Genomic DNA, 18,981 nt, shown 5'->3' with positions numbered 1-18,981 from the left:
GGGTGACAAAATGTGCTCAATCCCTTGTGGTGGAATCAGATGAGCAGCATTTTAAAATACTCTGATGTCTTAATCCCTGCTTTAGGCAATTTAACTATGTTCCTTTCCTGAAAGAACAGAGGAAACATCAGGGTATCAGAATGTCCTCATTTCTTATTTATATTAATCGGAGCAATTAAAATCTGTTATGAAATAAAAGGAGACAGAAGACAATAGCTATGTTTTTTCTCTTACTTTCTACCTTAACATGGCAAATATTGCAGAAAACCCTCAAAGTCTGTATGTTTTTACTTGCATTCATCCAGATTATCTTTGCCAAGTTACATTAATAGAGGGGTAAGTCTTGAGCCAAAATGGTGAGTTGATTCAGCTAAACAAAAATAACTACCATACGAAACCACTTAATGCCAGTGTTCCTGTGACAGCTTTCAGTGCTGCAGAAAATACATACTTGTGGACCTATATGATCTGCCAGTTTGCGGGCAATATAAGAATTTGAAGTGGGTACAATTGATTATAACAACAGTAAGTTGAGGTTAATAAAATGTGATAAGCTGAAAAGCACAACTCCTCAGGCTGCTTCACTGCAGAAACATAAGGCTGACCGGGTTAGCCTTAGCTGATGTTGACAGAAAAACTGAATCATGGTCCTGACAATTGGGTGCGGGCAAGGTTAGCCACTTTGACAATTTACTTACAATTGAATTCCTTCTCGTACATCACACAGTCAATGACATTTGCTAGCCTGGCTGTCATGAAGGAGTGTAGAGTTCAAAGATATCATGCAGTGTTTTCCTAAACCAGCATGTGATTAACAAAGCCTATGCTTGTATGAAAAAAGGAGCCTGCACAGAGCTTCCACTCTGAAGTGATGCACTTGCAATGAATTGCAACACAAAGAAGAAAGCTTCAAATGGAACTGGGATACAGAAAAAAACACAAAAATGAGATTAGTAAGGGAATGATAAGGGGGTAGAGAATAAGAAAATGGGACTAAAAATGTGTACTGTAGCCAAATTACTTCTTTAACCTCAGTTCTGTGGTCATGCAGTTGAAATTGGAAGCTACAGTGATCTGTCCTAAGGGGATTTCTTTAATGCCCCAATGCAGCAGGACATTAACATCTGTGTTAAACTATTGTTTGGCCAGGAAACTGGACACCAGTACATTTTTACATCTGTGAAATAAAACTATTCCAGTTAAGTAGTGTTTCCTTTTGTGGGAGACTTTGAGAGAATTTATCTTAATTTTCTGTACTGGGGCACCCATGCATAGCACATGCGGTTTGAAAAACCTGGCCCTTCCACAAGAAAGGATAAATGATTGCACATTTGTTAAAAAGTATCTCATCTTCAGATTTTCCTGTTAGAGAGTTATCTTTTAGCCTGGTCTGCAGCCGGGCTACATTAATAATGGTAGCTAGCAGACAATCATAGATTTTCCTGCAGTTGACCTCTAATCTAAGGGTGTCTGAACACGCCACAGAACAGCAGCAATCTTAATTTCCTTCTCTCCTATCAACTGAACCTCAGAGTAAGTCCTGAGCAGATACTTTTAGTAAGGACTGTGCCTACCACCCCCTAAGAATCAGCTTCTCTCAGAATTACATCCCTTTAAGAACTAAGGCCCATCCTGTAAAGAAGGTAATAAAGCTCAAAACACACGTTTGGAGACTACAGTTTGGTGTTTGCAAAATGGTGAGAAATGCGAGGCAAGCCCTGAACACCAGGGACAGTTCAAAGTAAATTAACCAGATAAAAGCGATGAGAACCTTTTAGTATCTATTCACAATAACAGTGAGAACAGGAAACAAGCAGACCCCATCTGTGCAGCCCTAGGGCACCTCGCACTGAGCCTCACATCTCTAATAAAGTAGTCAGGTTAAAATCTAAGTGGCTGTAACATGTGGAGACTGCTAGGGTTACAACAGCCAGCCAGGGTGTTCCCTGATGCAGGTGATAATCAGTATGATAATCACTATATTTACAGGCTTTACATTTTATATCTGACATTGGAAATCACGAAGAAGGAGGGATTAAGGAAATAAACAACCTACACAGAAGCTTTACCGCTCCCTAGAGAATGCAGCATTTTCATTCATGCGTGACAGGCGACAACAGCAAAGCAAAACAGCAACAGAAGAGAATTTTCTTAGGTTTCATTTCACATCAGGAGTTCTTTCAGTTTTGATAAACTTTAGACGTAATTCACTCATTACTTCATCTCAGCATTTTCATTATTGTCTACAACAGAACATCTCATCTCATAAAACCCTCTCCCCCACCTTTTTACTCTTTCACAGTAAATATATTAAAAACTCACACTCCTTTTTCTACATAATCTTTTTACTAACTGCAACAGTGAATTTATGGCTGTACCACCTAACTAGAAATAAGATCTGGAGTTATGAAACATTATTTGGCTCAGGCAGTTTGGGAAAAAAATTTAAAATCTTAAGTACAGTCATGCTGAAAAAAACCTGTTTACAGCTTTACTTAACGGGAGTAACACAATGTCACTGAAGTTAACACACACCCTTTCTTTGCACAATTGTGAGCAGTTTACACAGGAAAACGAGATAAATTAAAGAGATAACAATAAAAAAAGACAACTTTTGTTAGTTCTGCCCTTGCTGTTATGTTAGAATTTGCTTGCTAGCTGAAATCTATTTCCATTCTTGCATGTAATTTATTGCTGTTGCAGTCCCATCATTTAGTAAATGGACTATAATCTACACTGGGGCCAGTTGTAATAGGACTTGTTAAAATTCTGAGCCCTTTTATGACCAGTAATACAAACTATTTGTTTATAAGTAAACAGAAACATACCCTCCAAACACAGAATTCATTAGCATCTGCAGTGCTAGGAGTATTTTTTAGCCCCTTGTGTTAAAAGAATTTTATTATTATAGAGTTAAGGTGGCTCAACTTCAATAATTGTACATTTGGCTTGCTGTAACACACAGTAGACATGCTATATATTAAATACTATTGACACATCCAAACTATTTTTTTTTTGGTTCCAAGGTTTTATGATGACTTGATCAAATTATAGCCAAAATATTAATAACATGCGTGTTGGGTTAAATTTAATTCATGCAAGCCAACATAAAACTCATGAAGTTTCATTGAACAGCATTTAAAACCAGGTATTGCTGAAATAAGTTGACAAAGATTGTTTCAAAAGCATCACCAACAGTATTATCTACAATATCCATTTTAACCTTTATACAGAGAAAAGGAGTACTGTAAACTAAATTTGCATTTCATTGCTGAAATCAACATTATCTCATAAAGAAATGATAAAACAGCAGGACAGCAATGATACCCTTGCACACTGAATTCATGTCCCATAATTACACAAGAAAGGGGACACTGAAGCTAATCCGTCCCCTGCCATCCTTTTTGGTAAAGGGAACATCTCACAGAATAACCTAAACTCATATATTACAGTACTACCCATGCAGCTCTAATTCTCTATTTTGCCTTGAAGTAAAAAAATGAATAAATTTGATTTTATAAACTGTTTTTAATTGAGGGACTACTGACAGGTTTTGAGGAAGTTTCTATTGCAGTAACGGAAAACTTCCTGACTTCTCCAAAGTAAAACAAGCCCTATTCACCTTTTCACAAATATCATCCTCTTCCTCTACATAAAATTCTGTGACTTAGTGGGTTCAGCCTGGCCCATGAATCAATGTAATCTTAAACCTGCACATACAGCGTGTGTACCTGCAGAGGAAGATCCCTGCAGTAAATCAGAGTAACAACAAAAACAAATAAAAAAGCAAATTTGAGTGCACTCACTCATTAAGAAACAGTAAATGACTATGAGGACCATCCATTTAATGTCTGTATTTGATGGAACCATTCCTACTGATACCACCCATGTTTCATTATAACTTGATTAGTACTACCACTATACCTTACGAGACTAAAATATTTTACAAACCAATGCTAAACAGGATTCCTTCCTCAGGTTCAGGCTACTACTATTGTATGACTGTCTTTAAGAAGTATGAATTGTTAGTTTTCCCTCATTTACATTGCTTCCTTGAAAACATTAAAGGCTACAAAAATTCCCTTTTTCTTCAGTATAATAATTTGGTACTATCAATTCCATTCCAGAGTTTATATCTAAACCAGGTATAACTTCGTGTTCTTCGTAGCCTCTTTTGTTTTCCTACAGCTTGCCTTGTTTCCTGCAAGAAAGTGCTAGTCGCAGAAATTCTGTGAAACCTTAAACCCCTGTTATCTAAATGAAAAGGGTGACAACAAAGTAAACAAGCAAATGGAAATATAAGGAAGACTTTCATGCAAGTGATGCACACTGATATCTACAACTTCATTCTGTATAAGACTGACTCAAATAATCAAAATTGTTTTATAATGACAACCTTCTCTCTTAGAGATAGGTGCTAAAGATGTATATTTCTGAAACAGACATCTTTATTAATGATTTCCTAAAGGACAATATAATTGTAAAGCTTTCTAAAATTGTTTTGAAAAAGAAAACAATCAACATTTCATGTGTTATTTCTCTCACTGCACTACAGATACTGAAAGTTTTCTGCTTTATTATAATAATCTTAGAAATACCTGTACTTCAGCCTTCCTCAGGTAGGCACATTTGTCTTTCCTATCTCTGTCCCTTCCGTCATCTTACCTTAAGAGCTTTCTTAGAAAATTCTCTGCTTTAAAAGCTATACCCTTAATTTTATATACTCCATAGGTATTGAGAACCTCTGATTTCAATGTATCTGTTGTGCCCAGTAATTCTGAATACAGGCCCTTAAAAGATCCCTATTGTTAACATCTCCCTCTTTTTTTGGTTAGAAGATATGCCACGAAGAACATACTGTAAAGATCACAATGTGCCCTTTTTCTGATAGTTCCTTCATTAAACACTCATCACAGCTCAGGAACTAAGCTAGCTTTTAAGGAGTGGGGCTAATGAGCTGTGCCATGCCATGTTTTCCACCCTTTCAGCTCCAGGCTACTTTACACTAAATATGACCCTGGAGATATGGCTTAAGGTACAGACAAGACAATAGTTTTTCAGTTGCTGCCTTTGAATTATAACAAAGATGTCATACATAAAGCCACTCACTTCACAACACAGTTTGTGGGGTATTCTTATATCAAATCCAGGTATTTTATGCAACCCATAAACGTGCAGTAGTGTGATGTGTATACCACTCTTTTTCGTGCATGTTATGCAAAGCCAAGCAAAGTTATCCCTGATTTTATCACCCATCCCAATTTTAAGTGAGAAAATGAAAGATGCATATATATACACATATGTAATAACAGATTCACTTCTTAACATGCTTAAGTAACAGCGTACAAGAACTAAGATTGCTGTAATGCTATGCACATAGGGGTAATATCAAAGCTGTGGTAATAACTACGACCTACCTAAGGAGTGAGGTAGGTACTGCTGAAGACTACCTGATGATCACTTGAAAACCTGATTTCCACAAATGGCCACTATCATTCTGTTCTTTAAAATGAATGGAAAAATCTATAGGCTGTAGTTCCAGCTGGATCACTAAACTTTAGTGCCAACAGTGCATTTATTGTGGTTCATGGTATGATACATACGTTCCTCTTTAATTCAACACTAAATAGTTATCAACAGTTACTCAAAACACTGTAGATTGTCTTATTCAGCCTTTCATGTCATTGTAATCTTGACTTAGACAGGCCTTACTTTAAGGTCAATTGTTACTACACTGCACTCTGTAAAACCAATACAAACTCATATTCTTTTATTAAAAAATGGCCATTTAAAAAGGCATTCATGGCTCAGGAGGCAAATGCAATTTTGTCCTTTCTTCTCCTTTTTTTAATATATTTTCCCCAGAGACCACTGCTTTAATATGGGTCTTATGAGAGTTTGAGAAACAGGACTGAAAAGAACCACCCAGCATATTTGCTGGAAAAATGTCTATCTGGTGAAATTCTGCTACAGCTGCTGAAGTCTGAGCTATACTTGGAGATGTGCTACATGGTTATAATGCTTCCAAATTATTTTCATTTGACAAACTCAAAAGACTAATCTTTGATTTGGTCAGTAGTGTACACCTGTTCACATTTTAGAGAAGAACAGAAAAGCTGGCCACAGAATGGTCAGACCCCCCACCCCCAGCTTGAGAATCAACACTGAGAATCAGCAGCATCTGAGCAAGTATCTACCCCTCGCTGCTTATTACTGAAGAAAGCACAACTGGCATCAATTGGATGGGCAGATTATTATAAAGGCACACTAAGGTATTTTTTTCCCTCTTTACTTTCTCATGAGCACTGCCAGACCTCAAAATTGTTTTCTTCATAAAGGACAGCAAGAGTTCATATCACATCCTAAAATATTATTTCAGCTTGCTTCAGTAGTACTAAAGATATCGGTAAATACATCTACACTATTGTCACCCAGTAGGTGAAAATATAAAATAACAATAATTAGTTAAAGTGAATAAGCAGAACAAGTATAAATATCATACGGGGTTAAAGTTATAACGTTCAGAGGGGGTTCTGGAAGAGTACCAGAGGGTTTTGTCTGAAAAAGCCTAGTGTGAAAAGACTCAAAAAAGAAACATATTTCCTGTCCTGCTTGAGTTCACCTTGGAGCATCTGTATTACACACAACTCATTAATATTCAAGTTACTTATTCTCCTGCTTGGGTTATTACCAGAACTATAGTTCATGCTAGAATCTTCTACAGAAAAAAAATCACCCTATGTCAGAGCTTAATGCCATTACAGGATCTGCAAGAGCTGCAGCACTGGTACACCTCTGAGCCATTTTGAAATTCTATGATAAAATGCTATTACCTATATCTCCACCTTCCATCCTTACCTAAAGAACTGAACTACCTATGACTCTGCATGTCTCTCTCCTCACATATTATAAGCATCAAATTAGTGAACTAGACTTCCCTACACCACTTCTCTATACAGATGTAAGTGTACCTTAAGAATAGATGCATCGTGATCATGTGGGAGAAGATAAAAAAGACCCCTTCCTTAATGATCACTGAATCAGAACATAATAAAAATGGAAAAAAAAAATCACAGAATTAATTTAATAGCTAGAAGATAGAAGTTTTATATGCATATAAAAATAGAAAATGTATGGGGTCTTTTGAAGCCTTTAGTAGTGGTCATTGGATGCTCTTAAGTGTTAACTTTCTGGCTGAAGAATAACAAACAGAAATAAAGGATTGCACCATTTTCAGCAAGGCCTTCTATGATTGCAACCACTCAGACTAGCCTGAAACCAACAAGATAGTCTCATCTAGCAACTTTAGATTAAGATAATAATCAGATACCTTGCTAAAAGTGCTGGGATCAAGAAGGACTTCTCTCTAGTTCAGCTAAAACATTAACAAATTTTTAGCAGTGAAATTGAGTTGTTTTACATACTTTCTTTGGTATGATGTCATTTAACATTATAACTAAGGCTAGGTACTGGGAACCCTGTAAAGAGCAATCATCACATGTTAATTCTAGCAAGAAAATAAAATTGCTCACTGCAACCTCCAGCAATAACCCTAACTTTTAAACTGATCTTTATATTACACATTTTACCTTTCCAATTAAGTGTTAACCCAATTGACTTTAAGATCCTTATTAGAGTTTGTTGTGCTACTTAATACTAATTTGATGATGCATTTGAGATATGAATATTCAAGACATTCTTTTTCTTGTATTTTCAGTTTTTGCTACAGCAGCCACTTTATGGAAGTAAAAACCTAATTCTCAGTCTGCACCAATGGCTCTCTCTCTCAACATGGCCATTGCATGGAAAAACAAATTTCAAGCCAATCACAGGTCACTTTGGTCCTGACTGAAGAACACAAGTCCTAATTTCAGATGTGACTAAGGCACTATTTATCACCTTGGACAAGTTGCTCTTTTCTTGAACCAATTTTTTTAAGATCTATAAAACTTAGAATTTACCTGCTTCTGACCACTAAGTTTTTAAGGATGAGAATTTTTTTTGTATGTTTATTCCTTTCTATAAGAAGCCAGCCTGAACCTGAGACGTGCAAAGACAGAGCAGAGACTGGAAAAGAAGTCAAGTAAATGAAATTAGAGGGATCACAAATGCCAACATAATTTAAAGAGGTTTTACAAAATCACCAAGTGGCTGAGGTTGGAAGGGGCCTCTTAAGATCATCTAGACCAACCCCACTCTCCAAGGAGGGTCAGCTAGAGCAGGTTGCCCACGACCATTAGGTTTTTAATATTTCCAAGAATGGAGACTCTACAGCCTCTCTGGGTAACCTATCCCAGCATTTGACCACCATCACAGTAAAGGTTTTTTCTTATGTTTAAGTGGGAATATCCTGTAGTTGAATTTGTGCTTGTGGCTCCTTGTTCTGTCACTGAACACCGCAGTGAAGAGCTTGGCTCCATCTTATTTATGACCTCTGACTAGGTATTTATATCCATTGATAAGACCACTCTGAGCCTCTTCTTGAGGCTCTCAGTCTCCTCTCCCAGAACTGGACCTAGCACTCCAGATGCATCTCACCACTTCTGAGTCAAGGGGAAGAGTCATAACTTCCCACCTGCTAGCAATGTTCTTTCTAATGTAGCCCAGGATGCTGTGATGGTAAGTTGCTGGCTCAAATCCATTTTTTGCCTGCTAGGATCCTGACATCCTTTTTTTGCAAAGCTGGTTTCCACCCAGCTGGTTCCTAGCCTGTCCTGGGTTCAACATTCCTCCCCAGGTACAGGACCTGCCATTTCCATTTTTTGGACTTTTTTAGATTCCTGTTGGCCCATCTCTCCACTCTGTCAAGGTCTTAAAAATTTTACTTTATACTTTGCATTAAGATAGTAGCTACTGACTCCAAGCATGGGATAAAATCCATGTTAGCATATTGCAAACGAACCTGAAATTGTACATGATAGATTTCTTATTTTAGTACATGACAAATGTAAGACTGCAAGTTATTCTGAAGCTGAAATTAGTAGTTGTAGTGATAGTAGTAGTAATTCAGTTTTGGACAGGTTATTTTTATCTAAGTACTTGCTCGAGTCCTTCAGTACAGATTTCTCACACCTCCTGAGGGCTTAGAAGAGTAAATATTTTTTTTTCTCTGCCTCTAGTATTATATTTGTGTTCAAACATAACAGAAGTTATTTTAATCTATTTAGTTTGCCTCACACTTTCCAACACAAAGAATTCCTGTGATTTCTTCCAAGACACTGTGTCTCTTCATTTTATGCAAAATTTGAAAAGAGGTGTAGGGTCAAAGCAGTGCTGTTGTTTTGTTCAGATTGCATTCTTGACTTGGGTTCTTGAAAACTTAATTCTTTCTCTTATATTAGTAATAATTTTTTTTTGCTAAATATCAGAAAACAAACAAACAGGATCATTCTAAAACAGAAGTGCCATGCCTTCAGAATAGAAGTAGTGGCAATTACAGCACACAAGATGCTGCGCTGGAAGCTTTTTTAAAATACAGCTATTTAACCATTTAAAGAAATGAAGAAACAAATAGGCTAGGGCCTCTGTAAAGTAACACAAATTTGTAGAATCTCCTTGGTTTGAGGTTTGTTTTTCCTAACAGAACCAGCAGGAATGTAGTGCTCATATAATATCGTAAAATCTAATTATGTTATAAAAACCAAGCCAGAAAAGAAATTCAGCACTAGCAGACATCTTCCTAAGTCCTTGTCTCCTGTCAGATTTTTGTATCATACACTCTCCTCTTTCAGTCAAGTTAACCAGCTCTTCTGAATTTTGCTTCAAAAAGTCACATATGACATTGACCATGCCATGTTTTGAAAATCACCATGCTCTAAGAGGCATTTTGATCTTAGGTTTACACCATAAAACCAAACAGTTTATTTGAAGTCTGGCTGGCTTACATGGTAAGCAGTGAGCAGTTTCCAAAGCATACTGTGCTAGAAGTGTCACTTCTAAAAAAATAATATTGAAGCATTTCTTTACAAACATGGCACTTGGCCAAAGCACATATGGAACATTAAATATAAGCACAAAATTTTATGCACCAGATTTGACCAAGGTCTTCAGCTCTAATTTATATTTTCTCCATTTTGCTGGAATACTAGCTGCTGATAAAGCTCCTTCATAGGGACTCTGTTCTCCTAACATTTACACATCACACATCTGGACTTGGAAAGGGATTCTGAGCAAAAGAGCCAACTAATGCAGATCTTGTTTACATTATGTGCAATTACTCTTGTGTCATGAATCTCCCTGGGATATCAGAATGTGCTGAAGACACCCGAAGAATCTGTACTTCAAATAAAAGTGCATAAGCCCGGATGTTTCTGTCCCTATCAATGAGCTCACTACACAAGATCCTGTAAGAAAATTAATGGTATTTCTATTTTCTCATAATATTGCATTTCATTTTTACTAATTAATTGCATGCAATTAGAGCTGCCCTTAACATCTGAAGATCTCTGTTTGGATTGTTTTTCTCTCATAAGTTGCTCACTGCAGCCAAGGGAACTAAGTGATGGCAGTTGCAACACTCAATTCAGTTACATAAACACCTCTTCCTTGCCAGATTCCCCTGCGGTGTTCCCATTTCATGAAATAAGTTTCTAGCATTTAGTAATGTACTGTACCAGCAAGTTTCTTTTCATGTGACAAAAAATTAGGTCCTCTGCTCCTGGCAGCAGAGCAGCATGTGTGTGAGCATCACACACATGGAATTCACCCCAGACCGCATGGCTGCATGAGAGGAGGACAGAAAATCAATACTCAAGTAGCTACAGAACAAGAACTGGATGTCAGATTTTAGTAAGAGCAAGACAGCCTTCACACAGAAGTTGGGGAAGATTTATTCCTAAGTCTGTTGCAGTGCCAGCAAATCTGACTGTACATTATACCTTCAACCATATACAAGACACATGTACTTCTGTATTGAGTGCATTTGCCAGTAATGATACAAAACACTGTGGCCAGACTACTTCTGTTGATGTAAATGGGGTTACACTTCTGAACATCACAGCTTGAACAAACACACTTTTGACAACTAAGCAGTATGTGGTAGAAGTGGAGAGACATAGACAGAGTGACTTTATCTATCTCACAGTTGATCAGCTGCAGAAAGAGGAGGAGGCTTTCTGGACAAAGTTTCCCACCATGCCTGCCCATCAGCATGAAGCTGGGTGATCATACTCCACTGACTTGCTGGAGCTTACCGTTCCTGTGGATAGGTCACTGTTGAAGGCAATCTGGTAAATTCTATAGTGACCAGTACCTGTATGTCTGTGCAAAGGTCAGAGACAATGTAAGTCTTCAGGCATGTTTGTATCAGGCAGTAGAGCATCAAAGAGATCTCAGAACTACCTAGGCTGGTAATTCATGCAGAGTTGCACAGCTGAAGGTACTCTTGAAGCATAGCACTTGCACCAGCAAATTGGATCATCTAATTCTGCAAGTTACACTTCCAGGATCAGTTCATATGTCTTCGGTTGTAGAGTACACCTATGCTCTTCAAAGATTACTTTCAAATTCCACTTGCTGCTTAGGTAAACATAAAAATACTGAGGGTTTGTTTTTGTGGCTTTTTTTTCTGAGAAAGAAATACAGGAGAACAGAGAGAATCCAAATAAAATCTGAAATAGTCAATTATTACTAATTATAACACAATGATGACTAATTATAACACAATGAAAGGAGCTTTTTAAAAATCCTTTTACATAATTTGCAGGTGACACGAAAGCCACAAAAAAAAGTTTCCTTCTTTCTTATTTAAGGCTTAATTTTCCTTTGGGGGCCTGTGATCAGATTCAGAGTCTAAACAGTGGCATTGCTACATAAAGATGGAATCTGAACCACTTGGTCTCCACCAAGGACTTATGGATGAGGTTGGATCAACCTTCCCAGCTAAAGTCATGTCCTAACTTCCCTACAAGTCATACAGATACCAAACAGCACCATGTTCCCTTCCATACTCCGCAAAGTGAGATTCACTCTTTAGGAGAAGAATCCTGATGCTGTATGATGTGAGGAAGAGGACATCCACTGTTACATGAATGTGGATCAATTCCACTTTTCCATCTTCACATGGAATTGCTAATGGCTGGCTCCATGTGTTTACATGTTTCTTCAATAATTCATGTGCCCTGCTTCTCTTTAACTAAACACATTCCCAAAGTAAGTTAAACAGGAACAAACCAATCCTGTTTCAGTACAAGATTATCCACAAACAGACACAATACAAATCTGAGTTAAAGATGTTGTGCTTAAAAAATAACGTGCTATTTCAATTCAGATTAATTTTCCTGTGTAGACAAGGAGAATGACAGACATAGTGGATCAAGCCTGCAGTCCTACAAACTGCTTTTCTGTATTCAGAATTGTTATATGTATTCAGGTTATCTCACATGTCCACATGTGAGAAAAGGTAACTATAAGAAGAAGTCTAGATCTGTGGTAAAAAGAGTTTTCAGCTTCTATTTTCTCACTTTCACAAGTCACATCAGGGTAACTTGCCACTGCTCTAGTGGTTAATGCTGATTTGGGAAATCTAGTACGTGGCTACTGAATTCTGTTGATGTTAGTGAGCTGCACCTCAAGGTATACAAGGTCCCCACCTAAATTCTTCATAAATTTGCCATTTGAAAAGTAGAAAAAGCAGAGGGGAAAAAACCCACCACTATTTGTTATGCTATTTTAGATACCATTAACAAGCTGCAAACAGCCAAAAAGGCGGCTTTGAGTTCACACTTGAAATCAGTGAAAGTATCTTGCCGAATATCGCACATTATTTTCCTGGAACATTGCATGTAGGTACCAATATTTCACAGAAGACATAAGATTAAGTATATGCTCGTGGAGTCTCTGCTGATAGGAGCCAGTGAAGCTTTTATTTCAGCTTAGTGGCAAAGAATTTACAACATTAGGGACACTAGTGACCTGGAATCCACTTGCACCAATTGTTTTTCATGTTAAAATGTTCTGTAAATCAATGTGTCACTGTTTACAGAAGTGTGTGACACTCTCAACTTCTACTTTCAGAACTTGTGCAGAAAGTAATGACAGTTCAGGCGCCATATGGCTATTCTGTATTTCAGAACTAGCAAAGGAATCAGGTGACATGGTCATTGCTATGGTAACTATACTTGTGTAGTGAACGTGGAAGTAAACAGGTACATAAAACATGTTTAAGTTGTCTCTATATAAGTTACTGCTGCCCTGGAGCTGCAATAGTTTGCTTCCTTTAAAATAATTAAATGTAGGCATAAATACTATCTTGCAGTGTCCTATTATTTCACTAAGATGACAAGACTCCTCCTACATAACATAGTGCAAGTATAGCAGATTGATTTATCAAGAAAGGAACTTTTTTGAGAATTAATATATTGGCCTGTAAGTAGCAAAGAATGAATCAGCTTCTGGCCTGTGTGAATAAGGTTGCCATCACTGAAACTTGGTGGGACAAATCCCATGACTGGAGTGCAGCTATCAATGACTACAGGCTGTTCAGAAGGGACAGGTGAGGAAGGGGGGTGGAGGGGTTGCCCTCTACATCAAGGAACTACATCAAGAAATTGACAGATTGTGAAAAGCTGTCTCTGAAGAATAGCCACAAGCAGGCTGAAAGCTTATGGGCAAGAACTAGAGACCAAGGCAACAAAGGGAACCTTTCTGGTTGGTGTCTACTACAGGCCACCCGATCAAGGGGAGCCTATTGACAATGCTTTCTTACTGCAGCTACAGCAGACATTGCACTCACAGGCTCTCATCCTGCTGAAGAACTCCAACCAGCCCAACATCTGCTGGAAAAGTCATACAGCGAGCTGCAGGCAATTCAGGAGACTTCTGGAGTGCACTGAGGTTAACTTCTTAAGCCAGGTAATCGACAGCCCTACCAGAGGTGATGTGATAGTGGACCTGATGGTCACCAGTGCAAGTGAGTTAACTGGTGTCATTAAGATTGGAGGCAGCTTGGGTTGCAGTGATCACACACTGGTGGAGTTCATAGTCCTGATGGATGTGGGCCTGGTAAAGAATAAAGTCAGGAACCTGAATTTTAGGAAAGCAAAATTCCAGCTATTCAGAGAGTCAGTCAATAGGACCCCTGGGGAACTACCCTCAGGGACAAGGAAGCAGAACAGAACTGGCAGATCTTTAAGGGCACTTTCTACAGAGTGCAAGAGTTCTTGATCTCCACATGTAAGAAGCCAGAAAAGGAAGGCAAGAAACTGCTATGGATTAGCCAAGACCTGCTGCCCAAACTAAAGGGCAAGAATGAAATACACAGGCAGTGGAAGCAGAGACAGATATTCTGGGAAGAATATAGAGATGCTGCCTGGTTGTATAGGTATGAGGTCAAGAACACAACTTACAAACTGGTAACAAGAAATGAGAAGTTTGTGGTACTCAACAAATTTTTTTGCCTCAGACTTCACTGGTAACCTCTCTTCCCACACCTCACCTCTCAAGTGGCTGGACCACTAAACAGGGACTGGGGGAGCAAAGTCTCTCCCACTGTAAGAGAAGATCAGGTTCCTGCCCACCTGAGGAACCTGAACATACTTAAGTCTATGGGACCTGATGAGATGTGTCCCAGAGTCCTGAAGGAATTGGCTGATGTAGTTGCCAGGCCACTCTTCGTATTTGAAAAGTCATGGCAGTCAAGTGAAGCTCCTGGTCATCGGAAAAAGGGAAATATTGCATCCATTTTTATGAAGGGTAGAAAGGAGAACTCTGGGTATTACCAACCTGTTAGCCTCGCCTCTGTGCCTAGGAAGATTATGGAAGAGATCCTTCTAGAAGCTATGCTGAAGTACATGGAGGACTGGGAGGTGACTCGAGACAGTCAGCATGCCTTCACCAAGGGCAAATCTTGCCAGACCAACTTAGTGGCCTACTATGGCGAAGTGACTACCTCAGTGGACAACAAAAGAGCTATACAGATGTCATCTATCTGGACTTCCATAAGGCCTTTGAATGGTCCTCCACAACACCCCTCTCAGTAAGCTGGAGAGATACAGATTTTATGGGTGGATATTGATCTGGTGTTTGGCGGACGAGGAATTGCTTGGATGGTCACACCCAGAGGATAGTGGTCAATGGTGCAAAGTCCAGATGGAGATCAGAGACAAGTGGTGTCACTCAGGGGTCCAGAATAGGACAGGTACTGTTTAATATGTTCATCAATGTCATAGACAGTGGGACCAAGTTCACCATCAGCAAGTTTGCAGACAACACCAAGCTGAGTGGTGCAGTTGACATACCTGAGGGATATGATGCTATCCACGGGAACCTGGACAAGCTTGACAATAGGGCCCATGTGAACCTCATGAGGTTCAACAAGGCCAAGTGCGAGGTCCTACACCTGGACTGGGGCAATCCCTGGTATCAATATAAGATGGAGGATTAAGAGCAGTCCTGCGGAGAAGAACTTGGTGGTACTTGCAGAAGAAAAGCTAGACATGAGCTGGCAATGTGTGCTCACAGCCCAGAAAGCAAATTGTATGCTGCACTGCATCAAAAGAAGTGTGGCCAGCAGGTTGAGAGAGATGATTTTGCCCCTCTATTCCACCCTGGTGAGACCTCACCTGCAGTACTGTGTCCAGTTCTGGAGTCCTCAGTACAGGAAAGGCATGGATCTGCTGGAGGAAGTCCAGAGGAAAGCCACAAAAATGATCAGAGGGCTGGAGCATGTCTCCTATGAAGACAAGCTGAGATAGTAAGGGTTGTTCAGCCTGGAGAAGAGAAGGCTCTGAAGAGACCTTATAGCTGCCTTTCAGTACTTAAAGAAGGCTAATAAGAAAGATGGGAACAAACTTCTTAGTAGAGCCTGTTACAACAGGACAAGGGGTAATGGTTTTAAACTAAAATAGGGTATATATATATACTACACATAATGAAGAATTTTTTTACGAGGGTGATGAAACAGTTTGCCCAGAGAGGTGGTAGATGCCCCATCCATGGAAACACTCAAGGTCAGGTTGAATGGGGCTCTGAGCAATCTGTTCTATTTGGAGATGTCTCTTCTCATTGCAGGGGACTAGACAACCCTTGGAGGTCCCTTCCAACCCAAACAATTCTATGATAAGAAAAACACTCCCAGGCCCTGATGCACTGAGGCAAGATGAAGAAATTATGTTTGGAAGGCTAAGGAAATTTCTCCATCTCTGGTAAACACAAAGCCATTATCAGGTAGAGTGCTCCAGCTGCTTTTCCCAAGTCTTACCTTTATGCTTGGTCTCCTCCTCTCCTCAAATAATTCACCAACAGCTGAGATATGCAAATAGAAAAGAACAAGCTGGACCCTGCCCTCCTTTAGCAAACAGTAATAATGTGCAGAAAGATTTTGGTTTCCTTTCATGCTCTGCTCTTAATCATACAAAATGTTTGGCTTAAGGAGGTCCTCCTTTTGTCCTAGGTGAGCAATATAACATAATTGTTATGCCTTTCATACACAAACTTATTTTTGTTAATTGCAAGCTTAACACCTAGCTTAACCCAAGCTTCTCATACATACTGATGATGAACTGATACTCGGAGAAGAAAAACACAGTTGTCTTCCAATTTAGACAATGACTGTAATCCTGCTGAGCAGATAATCAAAGGGCCTCGTCTACTCTTGGCACAAAATGAAGGAAGGCACCGATAGGATCCCTGTGGGATCATTTCCTTGAGTTAGATTACATTTATGGCTTGGAAGTCTTATGTTTCTGAAAGAATGGGGATAGTGTTTTGTGACAGCTGCATTATATAATCATATCAAATGGATTAGGATGGTTGTGGAGCCAGGAAGGCCTACAAAGTTATTCACTGATGAGGCAAGTACAGCTGAATAAGTCTTTCATAGAACATATACCAGTGTATGTCCAGTGACTGGACAAACATCAACAGATATATTTTTAAACTTGGGAATCCAGCTGCTGCAAGAAAAAAAAAGGTGGTAATAATATTTTATGTATGAGGAGAAAACATTCATCTTCATGTCTCTAATGCCAATATTAAGCTCTGTTTTTCACTTAAAGCAGTGATTCGACCTCTGTTCACTATAAGAAATATTGTATCAAGACCCTGCATGCTTTGAATGTACAAGAGCATATAAGAACTTCATTTATGAATCACTGACAACTAGGTCCTTTACCACAGATACAAACACTGACTGTATCTCTAAGCATTTAACAAACATGTCATAAGTAATTATAATTTAAATTTAACATTCAGGCTATATTTAAAGATGGAAATTTAAAAAAAACCCACAACTATTCATGATTGTTTTATCTAATTATATCTAGAGGGACTACAGCAGTGCAGGTAGCTCTAATACGGGATTACTAAAATGCTAGTTACATGTCAGTCTTTGCCTAATGATTTTATAGAGTGTAACAAATTAGCAGTGGGGAAGAAGCTCAGGGACTGTGTTTTGGTTTTCTACTTTTAGACTGTCTGAAATTACATCCTTGCTTAAAAGTCATGTGGCCATACCTTCTCAGGCCTTTTATTTAAAATATCCCCATGTTTTTGTTGTCTTAGCCCCACTGTGCAGAGGGAATCCAAGCTACAATTCTGAAAATGGGGAGAACAGAGAGTAAGATCTCCCTCTTCTCCCAGCAGTACATTCCTAGATCGACTCAGGCCATAATGTGCAACTTCACATGAACAAAACTCTGCAAATCTTCACCTCAAGGGTCTGATTAATCAGTCATGCTCTCATTTCATTATGCTGTTCTGCTGATAGCAAAGGTGCACGACTATAGGTTAACAGGTTAGTGGATTGCAGCTGTTTTTCTTATGATCTGTTGTATTTGTAAATCTGTTCTTAAGTGTTAACATCAACAGAAGATTATTTAAGGCTGATACTACTTGAAAGAGATAGAACTTTTGCAGGGCTGTGTAATCCTCAAGTTTCATGTTTGGAGTCCATGTATGAGGCTTTAAAAAAAAGACATAACAACAACAATAATAATCCAGAACTAAAATTTACATCAGGTCAATACCGAGTTAAAATCAGAGCACGAACCATTATCTTCAGTATTAACTTCAAGTGTGCTGTAAGAATTCTGAAATCCATAAACATGAATATAAACTCAGGGTTAAGTTTATATTGAAAAAAATCCAGTCACACTGAGATAAAGATACTATGACAAATGATACTATGAACAAAAGCATACATGAAAAAAGGCCAAAGGTCTGAAAGTATAATTTCTAGCTGATCCAGTACCACAAACATGAAAATATTTGCCATAATAACAAAGGTTATTAGATAGTTCTACTACAGGGTACCCTATCCTTGCTATTTTCAATAGCAGGACTGAGAAGATACCTCCCTGAAACACAGCTCTTTCATGACTCTTTTATATTGACAGAGGACCAAGTTAACAAAGAGCAACCTACTTCTCACAAATCTTGCAACACACAGTCCCTGCTGCCATGTGAAAGACTAATGTGACAACACAAGGAGGCCCAACCTCCTTTCACTTTGCTCTTCTGCATAAGTCAGGCATAATAACGAATATGCATTCTTAGCCCACAATCTTTTACTCTGTTCTGCTATAATTCAACAGTTGGTTTAAAACATCAGGACTACTAGTAAAAGTTACTGGAAGTATTCAGGCAGAAAGCTGAAAAGATTGACAGTGAATTTTTTTTACTTATATAGCAAAGGCTAATTTGTATTTTACGCTGTTTCAGCAATCTTTGACTGTTTCTTCAAAATCACTGGCTCAGTGGCACCATATGGAGCATGTTGAACTTAAGATACCAAGAATGTGTCCAAGATATATCTCACTCCAGTGTGTTAAAACATTCCACCCTGCAGCTGTCATTATAGGAATATAATTCATACCCTAAAGTTTTAAAAAAACTAGTGTAGTTTACTGTGCTTACAAAAACACAATTTTTTTTTAAATTACAAGTAACAGTCAGCAAATGGAGAACAGTCTTAAATACCATGTTCTTCAATATTTAAAATTTTAACTGATCATGAACTGCTTTAATTCCGCATCATCATCAAAC

At 38.5% G+C, this 18,981-nt stretch overlaps 1 protein-coding gene across 3 annotated transcripts in view; it reads right to left on the bottom strand.

Moving 5' to 3' along the window:
* ADK (adenosine kinase) overlaps positions 1-18,981 on the bottom strand; it is a 282,611-nt gene that overhangs the window by 46,596 nt on the left and 217,034 nt on the right. The window lies entirely within an intron of this gene.

This window comes from Apus apus, chromosome 4 (assembly GCF_020740795.1).
Source record: "Apus apus isolate bApuApu2 chromosome 4, bApuApu2.pri.cur, whole genome shotgun sequence".
Lineage (NCBI taxonomy): Eukaryota > Metazoa > Chordata > Aves > Apodiformes > Apodidae > Apus > Apus apus.
Note: the sequence above shows the minus strand (reverse complement) of the source record. Positions and strands in the feature narration are given on the sequence as shown.